At 54.6% G+C, this 5,000-nt stretch overlaps 1 non-coding gene and 1 pseudogene across 1 annotated transcript; both read right to left on the bottom strand.

Annotated features, from left to right (window-relative positions):
- Window positions 1–2,856: 2,856 nt before the first annotated feature.
- LOC137329255 (U2 spliceosomal RNA) lies at window positions 2,857–2,973 on the bottom strand (annotated as a pseudogene).
- A 1,304-nt stretch (window positions 2,974–4,277) lies between these two features.
- On the bottom strand, window positions 4,278–4,468 carry LOC137330626 (U2 spliceosomal RNA). The gene has a single exon (XR_010965060.1). It is a non-coding gene; the product is annotated as a U2 spliceosomal RNA (small nuclear RNA).
- Between the last annotated feature and the right edge of the window lie 532 nt (window positions 4,469–5,000).

Raw genomic sequence — 5,000 nt, 5'->3', positions numbered from 1 at the left:
ACGGCAACTTGCAGTTCTATATTACAACAACAACAACGCGCGTGTGGTAGTTGGGAGGGGCTGCGTTCGCGCTCTCCCCCCTGCATTGAAACTCAAAGTTCGATTTTCAATCCCATAGTCCACCAATCGGATGGGAGACGGTGTGTGTGTGTGTGTGTGTGTGTGTGTGTGTGTGTGTGTGTGTGTCAGTCAGTGTCTCTCTCTCTCTCTCTCACTCTTACTCAGAGCTGCTGTGGAAGGAAACCTTTTTAAAAAGAACTTGCATATTGAAAAAAAGATGTGTCTCAAGCTGCCGGGGCCCTGTCCATTGTCACGTTAATGGCAGGACGGGGCAGGACTGCTTTGACCAGGAGACCTGTTTTCTGGGACGCAGGTGTGAGATTCCAGGGGACCTGCTTTGTGCTGATTTCCCTGCCTCCCTCCCTCCCCCCCAGGACTTCCTTCTGAACACCTTTGTCGTTTGAGCGAGGGCCAAAAGCCTGCCTGTGAAAGGGAAGGATCAGCCGGTCAGCCCCCTGCTGGTCGCTGCTGCCAGTGCAGCAGGCGTGCGTGTGTCCTCGGCCTCGTGTCCAGGTCCCTCAGGGACTTGAGGCAGCTCTCCCCGGTGGTCTCGTGGTCAGGACCGGGCTTCGAATCCCAGTCGGGGGGGGATGACTTTCTGCTGCAGATTAATTGGCATGAAGGAAAGTCTCCCCTCCTGAGCGTAAAGCTCCACCCTCACCACCACCACCACCGCCTTTTCCTCCCCTTGACAAACGGACAGACAGACAGTCAGACAGTCAGTCCAGTTCGGGAGCGCAGCTTTCATTAAGCAATGGCGTTTGTGACAACTCATCGTCTGACAGGTTGATGATTTCCCCACACGCCTCCTGCCGAATAAAAGGCTCACCCTCCCGGACACTACCCCCAGAATCACCCCCCCCCCCCCCCGGGGTGAATATTAAGCCCGAGAACACCGACTGTAACCAACCGCAGTGAAAAGTTGAAGTGGCAACTCATTAACCAGATTTATTTTGGGCAACTCATTAACCAGATTTTTTGTTCATTTGGTTTATGAGTTGCCAAGTGTAAATCTGGTTAATGAGTTGCCACTTCAACTTTTCACTGCGGTTGGTTACAGTCGGTGTTCTCGGGCTTAATATTCGCCCTGGGGGGGGGGGGTGTATAGCGGGCGATGGCCGGTGTGGAGTGCGTTTTTTGGGGGTTGATTTTCACTTTGCCTCGCTGGTGGAATTTGTGGGAGGCAGGCAAGGGGATTGGTGTGGGCTGGTGGGCGGCAAGGGAGATGCTTGCTTCGGGGTGTTATCCTCACTTTGGTCCGCTGGTGAGAGTAGGCAGCGGCAGGCTGGCAGGCAGGCAAGTGTGATGTAGTGTGGGGTGCGGTGCAGTGCAGTGCAGTGCGGTGCTGCCCTGTCGTTTATGAAAGGTTGTAATGACACTGCTTTGCAGCTGACCATATCCACTGATTTGTGACGCCCGTATGGAGGCTGATATCTCAGGAGGGCCGAGGCCGATTTCCTCCGGGGACGGCTCGTCGCGTGCGGCAGGACGAGGCGCAGCGGACGGTACCGTGCGCTCGGAGGTGCGGCGCTGCCCGCCGGAGGTACAGCGAAAGGCTGCAAACCGCTTTCCGCCTGCTAACTCGGCGGCCGTCAGACCGACCGACTCCGCTTTACCACCGGAGCTAGAGTCGGGCAAGGGGCACCGAAGGGTACCGGAAGGATCGCGTTCGCACGACGGGAAGTCGACTAGCGGGCCGCCGAAAGCGAGCCGGGGGCCCCCGGTTTTTCTGTCCCACCTGGAGACTGATATCTCAGGAAGGCCGAGGCCGATTTCCTCCGGGGACGGCTCGTCGCGTGCGGCAGGACGAGGCGCAGCGGACGGTACCGAGCGCTCGGAGGTGCGGCGCTGCCCGCCGGAGGTACAGCGAAAGTCTGCGAACCGCTTTCCGCCTCCTCTCACCGCACGGCTCTCCTTTTCACCCACTGGCGGATTTTCACCCTCCGACTGCTCGCTACCGTCCGCTGCGCCTGGTCCGGGCCCTGTCCATTGTCATGTTAATGGCAGGGCGGGGCAGGACTGCTTTCACCAGGAACCCGGTTTTCTGGGTCAGAGGTTCCAGGGGACCTGTTTTGTGCGGACTTCCCTGTGTCCGTCCCTCCCTGCCTGCCTTCCCCCCAGGACTTCCTTCTGAACACCTTTGTCGTTTGAGCGAGGGCCAAAAGCCTGCCTGTGAAAGGGAAGGATCAGCCGGTCAGCCCCCTGTTGGTCGCTGCTGCCAGTGCAGCAGGCGTGCGTGTGTCCTCGGCCTCGTGTCCAGGTCCCTCAGGGACTTGAGGCAACTCTCCCCGGTGGTCTCGTGGTCAGGACCGGGCTTCGAATCCCGGTCGGGGGGGATGACATTCTGCTGCAGATTAATTGGCATGAAGGAAAGTCTCCCCTCCTGAGCGTAAAGCTCCACCCTCACCACCACCGCCGCCTTTTCCACCCCTTGACAAACAGACAGACAGACAGACAGACAGTCAGTCAGTCCAGTTCGGGAGCGCAGCTTTCATTTGGAAGCAGACCCTGCTTGTTTAAAGTCAACGACGCCAAGTTATTTTGCACTTTGAACTATATCGCTACGTGCGAGCGGCACTCAGCCTTGGAGAAGAAAAAAATACCACTGAGCTGAGAAAGTTCTTTTTAAAACGGTTTCCTTCCACAGCAGCTCTGAGTGTGAGAGAGAGAGAGAGAGAGAGAGAGAGAGATATCAGCTTTATTCTCAGTAATAATACACACACACACACACACACACACACACACACACACAGACACTGGGAAAGAGCTGATTTTCCTTTTGAATATCTCCCCACGGGGAGCTGCACCGTTCCCAGAAACACTGCAATACTGGGTCGATGCGTGGAGTGGACGGAGCAAGCCCCTATTCCATCTCCCAGTTCTAAAAATCAATTAAAAATAATAATAAATAATATGTGTGTGTGTGTGTGTGTGTGTGTCGGTGTCAGTATCAGTCAGTCAGTCAGTGTCTCTCTCTCTCTCTCTCTCTCTCACTCAGAGCTGCTGTGGAAGGAAACTTTTTTAAAAAGAACTTGCATATTGAAAGAAAGATGTGTCTCAAGCTGCCGGGCCCTGTCCATTGTCATGTCAATGGCAGGACTGCTTTCACCAGGAACCCGTTTTTCTGGGTCAGAGGTTCCAGGGGACCTGTTTTGTGCGGACTTCCCTGTGTCCGTCCCTCCCTGCCTGCCTTCCCCCCAGGACTTCCTTCTGAACAGCTTTGTCGTTTAAAATAATAATAAATAATATGTGTGTGTGTGTGTGTGTGTGTGTGTGTGTGTGTGTCGGTGTCAGTATCAGTCAGTGAGTCAGTGTCTCTCTCTCTCTCTCTCTCTCTCTCTCACTCAGAGCTGCTGTGGAAGGAAACTTTTTTAAAAAGAACTTGCATATTGAAAGAAAGATGTGTCTCAAGCTGCCGGGCCCTGTCCATTGTCATGTCAATGGCAGGACTGCTTTCACCAGGAACCCGGTTTTGTGGGTCAGAGGTTCCAGGGGACCTGTTTTGTGCGGACTTCCCTGTGTCCGTCCCTCCCTGCCTGCCTTCCCCCCAGGACTTCCTTCTGAACACCTTTGTCGTTTGAGCGAGGGCCAAAAGCCTGCCTGTGAAAGGGAAGGATCAGCCGGTCAGCCCCCTGTTGGTCGCTGCTGCCAGTGCAGCAGGCGTGCGTGTGTATTCGGCCTCGTGTCCAGGTCCCTCAGGGACTTGAGGCAACTCTCCCCGGTGGTCTCGTGGTCAGGACCGGGCTTCGAATCCCGGTCGGGGGGGGATGACTTTCTGCTGCAGATTAATTGGCACCTCTGAAAGAAAATCTCCCCTCCTGAGCGTAAAGCTCCACCCTCACCACCACCGCCGCCTTTTCCTCCCCTTGACAAACAGACAGACAGACAGTCAGTCAGTCAGTCCAGTTCGGGAGCGCAGCTTTCATTTGGAAGCAGACCCTGCTTGTTTCAAGTCAACGACGCCAAGTTATTTTGCACTTTGAATTATATCGCTCCGTGCGAGCGGCACTCAGCCTTGGAGAAGAAAAAAATACCACTGAGCTGAGAAAGGTCTTTTTAAAACGGTTTCCTTCCACAGCAGCTCTGAGTGTAAGAGAGAGAGAGAGAGAGAGAGATCAGCTTTATTCTCAGTAATAATACACACACACACACACACACACACACACACACAGAGACACTGGGAAAGAGCTGTTTTTCCTTTTGAATATCTCCCCACAGGGAGGTGCACCGTTCCCAGAGACACTGCAATACTGGGTCGATGCGTGGAGTGGACGGAGCAAGCCCCTAGTCCATCTCCCTGTTCCAAAAATCAATTTAATATATGGTCCCCAGATAGGGGACGTATCAGATATTAAACTGATAAGAACAGATACTACACTTGATCTTAGCCAAAAGGCCGAGAAGCGATACCGCGCTCGATGCGAATTGATCTCGGGTCCTGTTTGCCCTCCCTCTTTGTTCTCTGGCTGCCGGTGTTGAAAGCAGTCTCGAAGCACTGCCGTTCTCTCCCACTCTGGCCACATTTTTTGCCACCGTTTCTAATTGCAACAGTGGATGAGTTTAAAGAAGTTGCCGTTTTTTCCTTTCTTGCCAGGATTGCTTGACAGATTGGTAAATTTGCCAGTAGGCCACCATTGTCATGTTAATGGCAGGGCGGGGCAGGACTGCTTTCACCAGGAACCCGGTTTTCTGGGTCAGAGGTTCCAGGGGACCTGTTTTGTGCGGACTTCCCTGTGTCCGTCCCTCCCTGCCTGCCTTCCCCCCAGGACTTCCTTCTGAACACCTTTGTCGTTTCAGCGAGGGCCAAAAGCCTGCCTGTGAAAGGGAAGGATCAGCCGGTCAGCCCCCTGTTGGTCGCTGCTGCCAGTGCAGCAGGCGTGCGTGTGTATTCGGCCTCGTGTCCAGGTCCCTCAGGGACTTGAGGCAACTCTCCCCGGTGG

The sequence above is a fragment of the Heptranchias perlo genome, chromosome 12 (assembly GCF_035084215.1).
Source record: "Heptranchias perlo isolate sHepPer1 chromosome 12, sHepPer1.hap1, whole genome shotgun sequence".
Taxonomy (NCBI): Eukaryota; Metazoa; Chordata; class Chondrichthyes; order Hexanchiformes; family Hexanchidae; genus Heptranchias; species Heptranchias perlo.
Note: the sequence above shows the minus strand (reverse complement) of the source record. Positions and strands in the feature narration are given on the sequence as shown.